At 40.2% G+C, this 17,298-nt stretch overlaps 1 pseudogene; it reads left to right on the top strand.

The window, feature by feature from the left end:
- Positions 1–289: 289 nt before the first annotated feature.
- LOC131480288 (kinesin-like protein KIF20A) lies at positions 290–14,484 on the top strand (annotated as a pseudogene).
- The last annotated feature ends 2,814 nt before the right edge of the window (positions 14,485–17,298 follow it).

Below are 17,298 nucleotides of genomic sequence, written 5' to 3'. Positions count from 1 at the left end.
TTATTCAGATAGCATACTACAGTCATGACCGGAGAGGACAGATAAGCAGAAAACACATTTCTTTGAGGCATTTTCTCCTCTACTTCACAAAAAACTGACAGTACCTGTGAAGGCACTGACTTAATACTCACCCTCTTTGATCCTGATGGAAGAGCAGGGCTGCCAGATTTACAGACTCCTGGTCTAATAGGAGATAGGGTAGTTTTGACAGCTTTGTCACTAAAATCACTGAGCCAAAGAACCAAATCATCAATCACCTCCACCCGTCATGTGACTCATTCCCTCAACCATGACCCCTGAACTGTGCTGTCCTCAGACGCTGCTACGCAACCTCGGTGTCCTACCGTGACGGCTTTGTGCACATCAGCTCTGCTGCCCCAGCTGTCATTCACATGTTTAAAAATGTAGTCGAATGCCTTGAATGAAGGTATCACAGGGCATTAATGTTGTTGTGAAAGTTTTATTTTTCTTTGTTGGTTCAAAGTTCAGAAGCTAAATATTGCAACAACACAAGGAACAGCAGTCATGTCCACATTTAGTATTTTAATTATCATCGACTTGCCTGGGACACTCACATTTGTGTCTCCAAATCACAGCTCCATTCTGATTTCCAAGTGCAGAAACAGGTCATTGCTTACACAAATCATTTAGCAGAAACCAGACACATTAAAAATTACGCTTCTAAAGGTTGAAATAGCTAAAATGGTTAATGCACAACTGTTGATAGAGCAGGGCATGTAGAAAGACTGCTAGCTAATTTTTATATTATTTGACTAAATTAGAAAAATAAAAACCTGTTTCTTTTGTGGTGTGTCTGAGCAGCTCCAAAAAAATAAAGTGACCTAACTGAATAATTGATTCCTCTGAGCCCTAATCCAGCTTTCCCAGGCCTTCTGTTAAACAGTGTCTCTCAGCTTATTACGTAGACATTGATACCATTTTAGAAACACTTCCTTGAGTTAATTTACTGCTGTACCGGTAGAAAAACCTCAGCTTCGTTATTTCTAAGATTTCTGAGTTTTGCTATTTCTTCAGATTTTGTAAGTGTTGAATCATCTTTTTGGTTGTTCAAGTATTTAGCCTATTCTATATCAAATATCAGTATTTCCTCTGCTCGGTGCCCCCAAGAAAGAATATTGAATTCTAGGTTTACATTTGTAACTGTCCTGAACACTCAGCCCCTCACCATCATATAACTGTCAATCACATTGACTCTTCCCCACCCACCCTGGGTAGCTGAACTCCACCTGATGATTAGCCAGCATTGCCACCGCTCTTTATCTATGCCTCTTCCTTATAAGTAACAAAACCATAGATGTAGCGTTCAGATAAGGCAAAGCCTGCTGCTCCATTTTTGGTGCCGAGCCTGTTGTACTGATTTCCATAATTTTCCTATCTTCACTCTTGAAGAATGTCATTGTGGCATACACTTTTTATGGCTCTTGTGGGTTTATTCCTTTAGAGCCTAGTGTGGTATCCTGAACATAAAGGCTTGTGTCTAGCCAACTGAATGAATTTTTAGCTGATGTATTATCAGATGTTCTCCTGTTTAAATACAAATGCTACTTTAAAATTTTTAAAGTATCACCCTGGTTTATTCAGATTTTGTGGATTCACAGAGTTAATTTGTGAAACGAGTCAGTAGCCACTACAATGTCACTTGGAAGCATTTCCTTGAAGTAAGACTAAGGCATTATTGTTCAGATATTTTTGTATAGTTTGTGACTCATCATTCTCTTTGATGATGTCTGTTTTCCCTTTCTTTTGAGAAATGAAAACTTCTGGTTCAGATTAAATTGGGCCTCACTTGGCATTTTATTATCAGAGTAGTGATTTTCCTGACACTTGGTATTTCAGTCAATTCTCATTCATATTCTGAATGTGTTTTTTCTAATGACACAGTATTTTAGGTGAAAATGCTCAGTATGTTTTCAAGGAGATTTCATTATACTCCTGTTTTTCAAAAAATAATGTAATCCAGAATTGCAATTAATTGTGACTAGTGAGTTGCAAGGACAATTGCCAACAGATCTTCCTTGACTCAAAAATACTTGGACTACTGTAAGATTTCACTAGAAATGTTCCACGCCAGAGGGTGAGACGTCTAAGAAGTGATGCCCTGACACATTTCAACTCAAGAGAAATGTTTGCACAGTGATTTTAGAGTGTTCATTCTCTGTTAGAGAATCATCTCTATATTAGTACCCATTGTAATATTGTGCACATATTAAACACCAGCTGCCTACCCCATGTGTAAATTAACAGAGACATGTTCAATCTCCCACCTGCAAACCGAGCCTATGGAGATGATGTTGGAATCTTCTTGTTAGGTCTCTGCTGCTTTTCAGAGAGACTGTTTCATGTTCAAAGTTTGGCAAAGTATTGCAAGTTGGCTTGATTTTAAATCTGCATATGGAAGTTAACAGAAAAACTAAGCTGAGTATATTTTCTGGGATAATCTATACCAAAAATGTTTCGCCTGGATTCTCATTGGATCTGAATGAGGAAATTTGCAAGTTACTGAAGAGAACAGTGGGTAGGATGAGGATGGAAGGGGAAACCGTTGAGCTTAAGGAACCGTATCATGAAAAATAAACATTTTTTAAAAAAGAATACTATGGCTTTGAAAGGCAGTGAGTTATAGAGAGATACAGACATCTTCCATCTGTTAGTTCAATTGCAAATGGCTACAATAGCCACCCCTGAGCTAGGCTGAGGCCAGAAGCCTGGAACTCCCTCTGGCTCTATCACATGGCTACAGAGTCCCTATTACTAAGAACATTTTGTGCTGTTTTCCCAAGTACATTGTCAGAGAGATGGATTGGCAATAGAGCAGCAAGGACTTGAACCTGTGCTCTGATATGGGATGCTACTGCCTCATGTGATAGCCTAAACTGCTGGATCATAATGCTGATGGCTCCAGTTTTATCTCAAGAGACAAAGAACAATAATTCGAATCAGACTCAATGTTAATTAAATCCTTGTTAACCTTCTTTCAAGTAACACAAACTTTCTATGTATTCTTAATAATAAAATTGCTTCCTTTTATTAATATGATATATAGGCTGATTATATTCAATTTTATGTTTTTAATATATTTTGTATAGAGGACATCGCAATACATATGTATGATTATATAAACAATAGAGAAATTATAATGGACCAGTAGAGAAATAGAAAAAAGAGAGACAGAGTCCTTAAAATCTAGTCACTATAACATTACTTCTCATCCTTTTGGCTAGGACCTAATGTATTAATTATGACAGAACTGAGATGAAATATATATCGGTGTCAAATTAAGACAGAATACATGAAAAATGGAAAATGTCCCAATAACGGATATGTGAGTATACGAGCACAGACAATCAAAAGAATGCAGAGCAAACTCCTACATTTTTCTATCTTAGCTTTGTATCTAGGTTTACAATATTAGGAAAATCATATTATTTCTCTAGGATAGGTTTTATCTTTTGTAATATAGTGGCCTAAACACCCACATTTCTGCATGCGTCATTTGTGTTTACTGTGTGGTGTCAGAGATCAACTTTTTGTTAAAAAATTTTTTTGAAAAGCAAAACCTGTCTGAATCACAACCCTAGACTCCTGAAACCGTTGCTCCACATTAAATTTGGTGTTCCTCAATGAAAGGATTCTGTGAGTATCTTGACAATGCCCGCCATTTGTCTCTTAATCTCCCCTAACAAGGGGAGGTCCTCCTGGTGGTCACACTGTGTAGTCCTTGTGTGAATCAAGCCCAAAGTGGTGAAAACATTCCTGATTCCTTTAGGGAGTACAGCGATTACAGGAATTGTTCCAGTATAAATTGATTCAAGATCCTCTGTCGCACTTCATACTTCAGTTACTTCAAACAAGAAGAATATCATTCATTGTTACTCTTAGATTTCATGACTAGATTGGATAAGAGTACAGAGTTACGTTTTTTTTAATCTAGAGATACAAGAGAAACAGAAGCTGTGTTCCGTGTTCCTTAGGGATTGAAGCTAATGCAGAAGGCACTCTGAGTCATGGGCCCCAAAGACACACACAGTGCTCCTCCTGTGTTTGTTCACCATCCTCACCTGTCTACCAGCCTAGAACCACACTCTTATAAACACACACACACACACACACACACACACACACTGTTCCCCAGAGTTAAGAAGAAAGTCTTTCACATGGTACTTTGAAAATGCTCCCAAATAAAACTGGCCCCTTTAAGCCGACTCCATTATGATCATTCTTTTGGACATTTTTCATGTAGGACTGCCTCCTTCCACGCCCTGCCTACTGTACAATAAAGAAAAAAGCTCTTATGCTTTTACCTCTTGTGACAGTGGGAGACCAAGCAGAGGAGACAGTAGTGGTGAATGAGAGGTTAATAGTTCTGCGTGCCACCACTAACCAGCATATAAGTTGATGTGTAGGTGTTCATGTGTCAGATTCTGCCGGAGTGTGTATCTACATATCTGTCCCTTGCTCTTCTACTGTCTATCATCTAACTCGTATCCATCATCTATCTACATGTATCATCGCTAACATCTCATCTAAGACAGCTATTACCTCTGAATCATCTGTTATCTGTCATCCATTCACATCTTCCTATCTTCCTATCTATCTGTCTACTCTGAATCATATGTTATCTGTCATCCATTCACATCTTCCTATCTATCTATCTATCTATCTAGCCATCCATTCAAATCTTCATTCCTATTTGACCTTGTCTCTTTCATCGAGGAATTAAGAACTCTTCTCTATGATAAAGGTGCCTCTTTAACCACAGTGACATTATCAACATGTACTGAAGAGCATAAAAAATCCCCTGCTCCTCTGCTTGTTATTTTTAAATGTTTTATTTTTCAATTTTATTTGAAATGTAGAATGAGAGAGAGAAGAAGAGAAGAGAAGAGAAGAGAAGAGAAGAGAAGAGAAGAGAAGAGAAGAGAAGAGAAGAGAAGAGAAGAGAAGAGAAGAGAAGAGGAGAGGAGAGAAGAGAAGAGATCTTTCATTATGGTCATAACTGGGCCAGGCAAAGCCAGATGCAGCAGCTTCCTCCATACCTCCCACAAGAGTGCAGGGAACTAAACACTTTGCCTGCCTTCTGCTGCCTTTGCATATACATCAGCAGGGTGCTGGGTTCAGAGTGAAGTATCTAGGTCCTCTATCAGTGACTGTGTTTGATGATGGTAGAAGCAGCAGCTTGACCTGTTATGCCACAGCACAGTAACCCATTTGGCTCTTTTCACCCAGGGCATCTTAGGGACATTCCTGTCAGTGTCAACTTAAAGATCACTGCAGTGAATCATTCTGTGTTGTGTGTTCGAGGTCTGTCTAGGGATAATAGGTATGAATACCAAGAGGACTATTTCCAAACTAGTAACACCAGGATTCTAGCAACAAACTATAATATTTGTGCTGCATGAAAATTAAGTTGAAATTTCAGCATCCAGACATGAAATTCACTGCAGTGCATTCACATGTGTTTGTTTATATATTGTTATGGACGCTGCTTCTTCCTCTTCATCATGGGAGACCATGATGAAATTTCTAGCTTTGTCCCACTCCACCCTTTCCTGTATGACTATTTGAGGAGTGAAGCAGTGGATGGAAGGTCTTTCTCGCTCTCTCCTCTCTCTCTTTCTCTTTCAAATAAATAAATGTTTAAGCAACAAAACAGACAAAAATATGAAACACCATTAAGACCACAAAATCTTGACAAGAAACTGAGAAACCAGGTCATATATAGTAGAGTCAGTATGAAGTTGGCTCTTACTAATCTCAGTGCAGGTCTTTCCAGCTTGCAGAATCCACTATACGGTTAGGATTGTCTCCGCCATCATTAATAATATGCACATGTTTTTCTCATGGAAAATTAATATACATTTAGAAATTACTAAGCACACAGCAGTTGACTAATAAAGTGATGAAATATTTGTAAGAAACAAAATAACAAACAAAGGACATTACCAAGCAAATAATTCACACTAAACATTATTTAAAATCTTATTAAGATACATGTTTAATTTACTGGCTTAGTTTGTTAATTTCATTTCATTGTGTAATTTGTTTTTTAGAGAGGAAGGAATAGTTTTCGTTTACTGGCTTTATGTGGAATTAGCAAATTGAGAACCAATTTACATTTAGCATTTATTTGAAGGTGTTAGATTTAGTATGCATCACAAATGGAAACAAATGTAATTTCAGAGCTTGGGGGAGACGTAGAAATTAACTGTTCATTACATAGTGTTCTTGGAGACTTATTTATTTGAAAAATAGTGATACAGAAAGGAAAGAGGCAGGGAAGGAGGAAGAAGTGTTAAGAGAGAGAGACTGAGAGATCTGCCACCCTATGATTAATGCCTCAGATTCCCATGCAATCAATGTTGGGCCAAGGAAAAGATAAGATCCAGGGCATGCATGCTTATCTCCCATGTGAGGGGCAGATGCTCAAGAACTTGGGTCAAGAGCCACTGCTGTCCTTGGCGCAATAGCAGAAAGCTAGACCACAGGCAGAGCAGCCTGGATGTCAAAGAGCTCTGGATATGGGATGCCGGTTTTCATTAACTCATATCACAACATCAGACACTCTAACATTTTAAACACATGCAAAACTTAGAAGACACCGTGTTTTGCATTTTAAGCTAAAGGAGATGGATGTAAACATGCAATTAACATGTCTCTATATAAAATGACAGGACTGGATTTGCTAATGAATTCAATCCCAGAGTTTATTCTTATTTTCAATTATTTTGATTTTAAAATGTTAATTTGGGCCCGGCGCAATAGCGTAGCAGTTGAAGTCCTCACCTTGAACGCACCAGGATCCTATATGGGCACTGGTTCTAATCCCAGCAACCCCACTTCCTTTCCAGCTCCCTGGCTATGTCCTGGGATAGCTATCAAGGATAGTCCAAAGCTTTGGGACCCTGCACCCACGTGGGAGACCTGGAGGAAGCTCCTGGCTCCTGGCTTAGGATTGGCTCAGCCCTATCTGTTGCAACCGCCTGGGGAGAAAATCATTGGACGGAAGATCTTCCTCTCTGTCTCTCCTCCTCTCTGTATATCTGACTTTCCAATAAAAATAAATAAATCTTTTTTAAAAAGATTAGTTTATTTCTGTGAGACTCAGAGTTACAGGAAATGATTGGGGAGATGAACAAGAAGAGAGTGAGAGAGAGAGAGATAGAAAGGTCTTCGATTTGTTGATTGACTCCGAAGGTATCTGTCATGATCAGGGCTGAACCAGGAAAAAGCTAGGACCCAGGAGCTGTATCTGGGACTTCCATTTAGCTTTCAGGAGTCCAGGAACCAGAGCGATTTTCTGATGCTTTTCCTCACAGCACCAAGAAGAAGCTGGCCTGAAACTGGAGCAGCCAGGACACAAACCAGTGTGGACACGAACAAAGACGTTGCAGCTGGCAGCCTCACTCCCCACAACAAAATGCCATGCCTATCAATTGAATCTTTCACGTATTTGGATTATATTATTTAAATAAATACCAAATTGAACTTTTAAAGGAAAATTAAGCAAAAGGACTGGCACAGCTGTATAAGAGGCTAATTTTTTCACCTGCAGAGTTAGCGTCCACTACGAATGCTGGTTTGAGACTCAGGTTCCCCACTTCCAATCAAGCTCCATGCTGATGGTTTAGGGAAGCAACAGAGGATGGCTCATGTTTTTGGGCACCTGCACGGAGGGGAGAGATAAAGAAGCTCCTAATTTCTTGTTTCAAATTGGCTCAGCCATGGCCAATGAGGTCATTTGGGTAGTGAACCAATGGCTGATTAGTGGAAGACCTTTCTGTCTCTCCTCCTCTCTGTGTAAATAGGACATTCTGTTAAAAATAAGTAAATCTTAAAAGAGAAACCTCTGAAAGTGAATAATCAGATACAGCATTATTTTGGTACAGAATTACCATATGGCTACAGAATAAGAGGTAACATTTCTTGTTTGAATTTTAACTCTGCTGTGCGTGCATTTTAAACATTTTGCACAAATAGGAACAAAGTTGTTGTAACATCTTCATAAATATATGAATAAAACCCATTGTTGAAATTTATATATATTATTTATTTATTTATTTATTTATTCATTCATTCATTTGATAATCTTACATAGCTGATTAGGGCACAAAGGGTAAAGGACTACAGCAAAGTGGGTACGACCATGGTTTCCACACTAATATCATTTTTTCCCCTCTATCTGGGGTCAGGGGAGAAACAAGGGAGATTCAGAACTGTTGGACTATCAAAACTGCTTGAGCAGGACCCTTGGAGCGTGCCCCACATCGGTGTGAGGCTGGGTGGGGCTTCTCCCTTTGTTTCTCCCCGGAAATTTTTGTATCTTTTAAGTACCTTGCTCAAGTAATTCAGAATAAAAACATTACACAATGATATGAAGAATAAAGGAAATTGAGACCAAGACAACTTTCTGACTTTGAGATTGATGGATAGATGTGTTGAGTAATGGATAGCATCTTGAGCTCATTTTAAATTATAATCATAACTGCTAACAGCAACATTAGGTGGTCAACAGGGCTTAACCTTTTGCATCATTCCAGCGATGCGTAGTCCACTGTAATGTTTCACAGGACCTTCCCTGGGGCAGGGGGGAACAGCTGTAGTATCAGCTCCTCATGCCAAAATTATTACCAGGCTACCTCATTCCAAATGAAATGATAGTAATCATTTGACTCTATTGGGCACAAGCAGTAATAACAGGCACAGATACAAAATCAACTTGTCAGGGAGTCAACAGACTCACGTCTGTGCAGAGTGAAAGCCATCACACCTGACACAAGTGTGGGAGATTAAGAGGAGCCTTTATTGGCCGAGCTTGGTGACAGCAGGGGCTGCTACACTCCGGAGGCCACTGCACCACAGAGCTGAAGTCAAGGGTTTTTAAAATCTCAACCTCTAATAGCTTGAGAGCTCCTGAGTACAGTTTCTTGTGAAGTAACTAAGTGGCAGGAGGTAGGAAAGATAGCTGCCAGAGCCCAATGTTTCCCTGTGGTTAATTAACCTAAAATAGCACAGTAGGAGGCAGGGCTAAGTGGCTGGAGACTCAGAAACCATTGCCAAGCTGTCAATTAACTTGAAAGATGGGGGAGGCAGGAGGGGCAGAGGGTGCACAGAGCCACCTGAGCTGGTTTCCTGAATTCGATTAACCCAAACGTTGCATGGGAAGTAGGCAGGGCAGATGTGCACTGATGAATCTTTAGGCAGTTTATCGCATTCAATCAACTTGGATGGTGCAGGAGGAAGTATAAAAAGTGGTATGTGGAACCTCCATTTCCATGCTATCTGAGCTGTCCATTAACATGGCAGGTGGGTGCTAGCTGTTAACCAGCTACACCCAATTTGGCAGCCTATACAACAAATTACAACGAACTACACTCACCCCAATTTTATTCTGTTGTGTACTGAAACCTGTGGATTTCATCTGCGTTTTATTTTTAATATTTATTTACTTTTAAATACAGAGGGGGTAGGGGGAGGAAGAGAGAGCGCGAGAGAGCGAGAGAGATGTTTCACTTGCTAGTTCTCCCCTCCACCTCTGCCCTGCTGTGCCCCAGTGATCATGAAAGCCAGGGCTAGGTCTGGCAGTAGCCAGAGTGAGAGCCAGTTTCTCTGAGTGAGGTTTCCCAGGTGAAAAGCAAGGATTCAAACACCTGGGCTATTTAATACTGATTTTCCCAGGCCATTGGCAGGGAATAAATCAGAAGGGAAGTAGCTTACCAGTTCACAGGCAGCAGCCTTATCAGCTATGCCACAAAACTAGCTCCAATTGAACTGCATTTTGGTAGCTAACACCTAGCTGCCACCCACCATTTCCAGTTTTAACTGATCACAGTTGCCATGAAACAGTCGGTTAATGGGAGATGTCAGCATTATGGCAATGTAATGTATTAAATGAATGTTTGACTCAAAGTGAGCTTTATTGAGAGTGCTTCCCAATACAGACAGAAGGCCAGGGAAGTTGCACCCAAGGATTGTGAACGGGGTTTTTATACTCAGCTCAAAACAGGAAATGAGGCGAGACCTAACAGGTTAAAAAGTGCTTCCTCGTGTGTTAATGTGAATTCTGACAGATTCCCTCTGGCCTGGTGGGACGCATACATCACTTCCGGGCTAGGAAAGGGCTTCTGGATATTGTGGTCCCTGGCTTGACTGTATCAGCCAATCCCCCCTCCCATCTGCCTCCCTCTTGCAACCCTCCTCTCCCCTACCCAGCTGGGCCTTAGAGGCACAGTGGATTAATTCACCACCTGTGACACAGGCACCTCCTCTCAGTTCACTGATTCAATCCCTGCATGCTTTATCTCCCAAGCTGCTCCCTATTATTGTGATGTGGGAGACACCAGAGAGTGGCCCATGTACTTGGGCTGCTGCCATCCAAATGGGAGACCTTGGTGGAGTTACAATTCCCTGGCTTCGGCCTCGTACAACCCTGTCAAATCCAGCCATCTGCAACATCAACCAATGGATGGAAGAGCTCTCTATCTCACCCTGTCTCTTCCTCTTCATGGCTCTGCTGATTAAAGGAAGAAACTAAATACATCTTTTAAAAGCATTGTGAAAAATAAGGACAACTTGAAATCTTCTCATTAATTGGGGGTTACCTTAATACTTAGTTACTGAAGTCTACATTCTTAGGGAGTTAGTATAAAAGTATAAGAAGAAGATCTTTAAATATCTAAATGCAGTTGTCCAAGTGTGTCCAAGATTTTGCATTCACCAATTTCACCAAAGGCAAAAAATATTCAGAAAAAAGTAGTGTGTCTAACCTGAACATAGATTATTTTTTCTTGATACAATTCCATGGCAGGGGAGATACAGTTCTCTAAATAATACCACGTATAGGCAGAATTTACATTTCATTAGCTTTCATGGATAATCTAGAGATGAAGGAAGTATATGGGAGGGTGTGCTTAGGTTATTTGCATGCAATAATTACATCATTTTACCTAAGGCACCCAAATCTATGTTGATTGTTGTATCCACCAGGATCTTGAAATAAAAATTCCATGGATACTGACATCTGCACAGTGCTGTTGCATGAGTATGCTGTCTGATAAAGGGCAGGTTTCAGAGCACATAATCACAGCAGGACTCTTTGCATCTGAAATATGCAGAATCGTCAGGTCCAGGATCTTCTGAGTGTTATGGAATGAATCCAGTGATGATAGAAGTCTCTGCGAAATCTTGCTTTATTGCTCCTTCACTTCTCCTTATGTATTCTTCCCCCCATATCCTAATTTAGCCAGGATATTGGATATAGATGAGTCCAATTAGCTGGTTATTCGTTGCATGTCTCTTAGGATAACTTTTATTGTTGGGGAAGCTGGAACATAGATCTTCAGCTTAACGGAGGGACTTAAGGGTAATGACCATTTGTTCCCCTTTGGATTATGTTTGGTTGCATTATAATTGGTTGGATTGCCGTATGGACTTGTGATTTGTCATTTCTAGTATGCTCTATTATCACCAAGTATGCTTAATAAAGACTCCTTAATAAAACCTGAGACATGTCTGGTGTGATCTTGTTCGCACCCTGTAACACTGGGTTGTGAGATTCATTTGAGATTCTGAAAGAAAACAAGGAAAGATTTTTGGCATGGTTTTCTTGAGCAAATTCATAAATAGCTACCTGCAAATTATGTGAGATTTTTTTAAGACATTAGGATATAGTTTCACATATAACAGATGCTTTCACAGAAGATATCATAACATGAACTTTCAAAGTATGTTTAATTAATTAATTTGCAAGTATCAATAATTTATCTTTAGACTTATTTATCAAAAATAGATACACTTAGGGACCTAGCACGACAGCTCAGTGGTTTAATCGTTGCCTAGTATGTTCTGGGATCCCATTTGGGCATCAGTTCATGCCTTGGGTGCTCCTATTCCCATTCATCTCCCTGCTTGTGCCCTAGAAAATCAGTAGAAGATGGCCCAAAGTCTTGGGCCCCTGCACCAGGATGGGAGACTTGGAAGGATCTCCTGGATCCTGGATTTGGATCAACTCGCCTTCAGCCATTTGTGGCCATCTGGGAAGTGAGTCCATGACAAATGGAAGATCTACCTCCCCATCCCTTTGTAAATTCACATTTCAATAAAAATAAATGACTCTTTTTTTTAATTAATTATTTTGCATTATGTTACAGTTTCATAGGCTCTGGGAATCCCCCCCCCTCCCCCCCCCCCTGGTGGATTCCTCCACCTTGATGCAGTGTTACAGTTCAAATTCAATCAAGATTCTTTGTTTGCAAACATATACCAAGCATAAAGTCCAGCTACTTATTGTCCAGATGGGTTGAACAGTTTCGTGGGGAGACCATTTCTGGTCCGAAGTTAGAGCTGGTAGAATATCATCCCAGTCAATTAAGAGTCCCAATATAACATCAACAGCAATTTGCAACATTATGGAATTGACATGGTTTTGAGTAACCAGTATGTTAAAAAAAAAAAAAAAAAAGCAAGTTCTAACCACAACCTATGATTAGCTCATTGACATTTCAATTTTAGTTTATATACAGGACCGGCTGCTATATACCTTAAAATGGCTATAAGGTACCATTCAGCTGTCTTGTGTCTATTTTTTTTTTAGTATTTAGCCATTTGTTGTGTTGAAGTATAATTTTGCTGATCTTGGCAGATTTTAGAATAATCTAGACTGGCTTGTAACTCTAACAAGATATTTGTCGACATTTAAGGTGCAGAACACGTTTTTTTTGGGGGGGGAGGGGGTGTGCAGGAAAATCCTCAACACCATGGTGAGGAGTAACTAATCTTTGTGTCCCACCCAGCGAGGCATGAGCCAATCCACGCCAGCTCTTTCCTGTCAGATTTCAAGCTCTACTTTCTGTTGTTTGTCTGTTTATTTTAGTTTTTTTTTAGTTTGCATGATTGTTTGTTTGCTGTGAGGGGTTTTCGAAGCAATCCCGATGGTCATTGTGAGGGAGGGCGGGGGTCCAGAAGTGGAGCCAGGCTCGGACCAGAGAAAGCTCTCCTCTCTGGTCCCGAAGGACATTTAAAATAAATGAATCTTAAAAAGATATATTTAAATGCAATTTAGTATCATGGATTTTATAGCATGATGTGATTTCTACAGATGAAAAATGACAAATCAGAGTTGTTGTCATTGATGCCTAATCACATTCATGGAAATTTACCAATGGCTTTTGAAAAATAGGAGTGATGTTCTTTTAAATCCTCCCAAGTAGCGTTCCTTCCATTCAAATGCCTTTTAGTTTTTGCTCCTTGTCACTCTATCTCTTTCTCTATCTATCTATCTTCTCTTTTTCTCTATCTATCTATATCTATCTATATGTATCTATATCTATCTATCTATCTATCTATCCATATATAAAATATATTGACTTTCATCCCTACATTCGCTCATCAAGGAACACAGTCTTCAAGCATCCAGTCTGGACAGAGGGACTAAGGCAGGCCCAGGGCTTGATGACGACATTGAAGATGGAGCTGACATCTCTGGGTATGGCAAGGAGGAGCTCCTCAAGGTGGTAGAAGCCATGAAAGCACTGCTGTTGAAAGAAAGACAGGAAAAGCGGCAACTGGAGATGGAGCTCCGTGATGAAACCTGCAATGAGATGACGGAGCAGAGGCGACAGCTAGAACGGTGGTGCAGTGAACATCTGGACACCCCAAAGGAACTGCTGCAGGAAATGTAGGAAGAAAAATGAAAGTTCTCAAGGAGTCACTGACAAGTTTTTACCAAGAAGAGATTTAAGAGTGGGATGAAAAGATTGAAGAGCTAGAAGCTCTCTTTCAGGATAGACAGAAATCAGTGGCCAATCTACAGCCAGGGTCTGAACTGTCCCTTCAGAAGTCACAAAGGTTGGCAGCTTCTGCCTCCACCCAGCAGCTCCAGGAGGTTAAAGCTAAACTAGAACAGTGCAAGACAGAGTTAAACTGCACCACAGAAGAATTGCAGAAGTATCAGAAAATGTTAGAACCGTCACCTTCTGCCAAGCCCTTCATCACTGATGTGGAGAAGAAGTTAGAGGAGGGTCAGAAGAAGATTGCTGCAGACAGAGCTTCAAAAACTCGGTGAATCTCTCCAGTCAGCAGAGCGAGCCTACTATCACAGCACTGGGGCACGAAAACTCTGCCAAGCCTTCACCACTTGTGATGACATCTAATCAAACAGGACCAGACCTTGGCTGAGCTGCAAAATAACACGATTCTAGTCAAACTGGACCTATGGAAGAAGGCATCCTGCATTACTGAGCAGTATCATACTGTGCTGAAACTCCAAGGCCAGGCCTCTTCTGCTAAAAAAATGTTTTGGTGCCAACCAGGAAAACCAGCAACCAAACCAGCAACCCCCAGGAAAGAAACCTACTTCCTCGGACACCCACCTACCAAAGCTCTACAGACTGCAGTATTTTTTCTCTGATCTTGTGTTCACAATGCTCCCCACTACTAAAATCAGGACCTTTTGGCAAAAAATATTAAGGCTGTGAGAAGGAGAGCTTGTTTATTGCTCTCGGGTGATTCAGCCACTCAGCTTAATAGGTCTGTTAAGCTTTACCTTATACTTGGAACTCTACACAGAATGTAATACTCAGATACTAGCTGTCTTCTCCATTTTGTATTATAATCACCTATTCAAGCTCATATTTTTTTACTCACATGGTTTCTATACACACAAATAAGTATATAAAATAAAGATATTGTTCATAAATAAATATATATATAAAAATATATTGCTTGTGAGAAGTAGCCACTTACCTTTGGGCTAATAAGGCAATGTTTCTAAAAATGATTGTGTGACAGCAATTTGGTTTTTTTAATCTGAGTTTTTCAATAGCAAGCTAGAGTACCTCCCACTTGGGAGAAAAGTTATCATCATATTAAAATGGATCCACACTTCAATCAGATTCTCTCACGTCATCGAAATGTGGCTTACATTTGAGAGACAGAAAGAAAGAAGACATAAATGTGTCAACTGACTTCAATATATGGGTTTTGGGTGTTGTATCATCATCACGGCTTAGATTCATTTTGTTGTGTTCTTTACAAACTTCCTTCAAGGTGAAAAAACAATTTAAAAAAATCTTAAAAACAAAACTAAGATGGACACGACCCAAGACCCTTTGATAAATTACAAGGAAAAATAACCTCCACTACAACATGCTTTATAACTTAGTTTGATGAGGAAAAACATTTTGTTTAGCCAACTTCACATAGTCTGTCTTTCTTTTATAAAGATCTATCTATTTGAAAGTCAGAGTCAAAGTGAGAGGGAGAGACAGAGATGGAGTGTGTCTATGTAACTGGGAACATGAACATGTGCGTGAGAAAAAGGAAGGAGGAGGGAGAGAGGGAGGGAGGGAGAGAAAATGAGAGAGACAGAGGCTCTTACAAGGAGGTACAAACATATGAATAGAAGATTTGTTGTGACACTTGGGTTGCCCTTTGGCTCATGACTTTGAACCTGGGAAAATGCGTGAAGTTTTCAGCTCCTGGTGGAAGCATAAGAGGATATTATGACAAGTGTGTGTCACATTCGCAGGTGGGAAGGATGGGAAGAGACCAAGAGATTGCTGTCAATTTTAGAACAGGCAAGAGTTCCCTAGGAACACAGAGTTGTAGTGACCCACTGCAGAGTATACACTGGGAGAACTAAGGACACTTACACGCCTGGATTCCTGCGGGTTGGGATATTTTGTGTGTTGCTGCATGTCCAGTGAAAAAGCTGTGCTTCAGAATGTTTACTGAAGAAAACCTACCCTTTTGTTATATATTTTCATCATTTTCTTCAAACCATAGTGACAGATGTTGGTACATGAAGGACATATTTATCATCCACATAAGCATCAGATTGATTTTAGAGGAATCCTAAGACTTTTTCTTCTGGAACCCTACTCCAGAAACTGATGCACAATTCTAAATGCCAGATGGGGCGATTGCATGCAAAATGGAGTGGAAGTAGTGGCAGTGTCAGGAGAGCATTTCCATTTCATGCTGAACTTCTTGTCATTGGATTAGTCCTCATTTATTGACTCTGAACTTGTCTCTTTCCATTTGTGGCACCCACGCCACATACACGTGCACACACACACACACACAGACTCACAGATGATTGGCCACAGGGTCATATTTCTTGTTTGTTCCAGCCACCATGAAATTAATTAATTTGAATCATGCTTGGGAAAATTGAAGATAACAAAGGAGTATCAGTATATATGATCTTAGTCCAACACACCACATAGTCTAAGAGAGGAGTTTGTGGACCTGAGAGTAGATGTTGAAACTGAATGGTATTTTGCTGCCACCGAATTGTTGGGACTGCTGTCAGCACACAGCAGGTGGTTAGAAGCTGGGAAATTTTATGAAATCCATTCATATTACAGTGCATTACATGTAAACCTTGGCAATAAAGTGCTAAACTGTTCAGGGAGTAAGATGCAAATACTAGAAATGACTTTTCCTCAGTAACACTTTAGGCAATGACACTTGAATTAAAGCAAAGGAAATTTTAGTATGCTAGTGATGATTTCTGGTTTTTTTTTTTTTCCCTGAATGCAATGGCAAAACTATTGCTATTACCTTTCATGGATAAGGTGTATTCCCTATTTTGGCTCCTGATGAAACAACAGATTTATTAAAATACAGAACTAATCAATTTAATGTTGTGAAAAAACATTTGCGAAGATCCTAAAATAATGTAAACAAACATGTTGAAAAGTGGATTCAGTTTTATAGGTTTTGTAGTAGATTTTCTTTTATTTGTTTACTTAGAGATGGGGCCCAGCGGCGTGGCCTAGCGGCTAAAGTTCTCGCCTTGAACGCCCCGGGATCCCATATGGGCGCCGGTTCTAATCCCGGCAGCTCCACTTCCCATCCAGCTCCCTGCTTGTGGCCTGGGAAAGCAGTCGAGGACGGCCCAATGCTTTGGGATTCTGAACCCATGTGGGAGACCTGGGGGAAGTTCCTGGTTCTTGGCTCCGGATTGGCACAGCACCGGCCGTTGCACTCACTTGGGGAGTGAATCATCAGAAAGAAGATCTTCCTCTCTGTCTCTCCTCCTCTCTATATATCTGATTTTGTAATAAAAATTAAAAAAAAAAAAGAAGATCTTCCATCCACTGATTCTTCCCAATTGACCACAAAAGTAGGGTTGGGCCAGGTTAAAGCCATGAAATGGGAACTCCATCTTTTTCTCTCACAAGAGTGACAGGGACACATGCCCTTTACTAATCATTTCTCTCATCCCAGATGTATTTGTAGGATCACAAGTGTAGCAGATGGGACTTTAATTGGTCC

This window comes from Ochotona princeps, chromosome 5 (assembly GCF_030435755.1).
Source record: "Ochotona princeps isolate mOchPri1 chromosome 5, mOchPri1.hap1, whole genome shotgun sequence".
Lineage (NCBI taxonomy): Eukaryota > Metazoa > Chordata > Mammalia > Lagomorpha > Ochotonidae > Ochotona > Ochotona princeps.
Note: the sequence above shows the minus strand (reverse complement) of the source record. Positions and strands in the feature narration are given on the sequence as shown.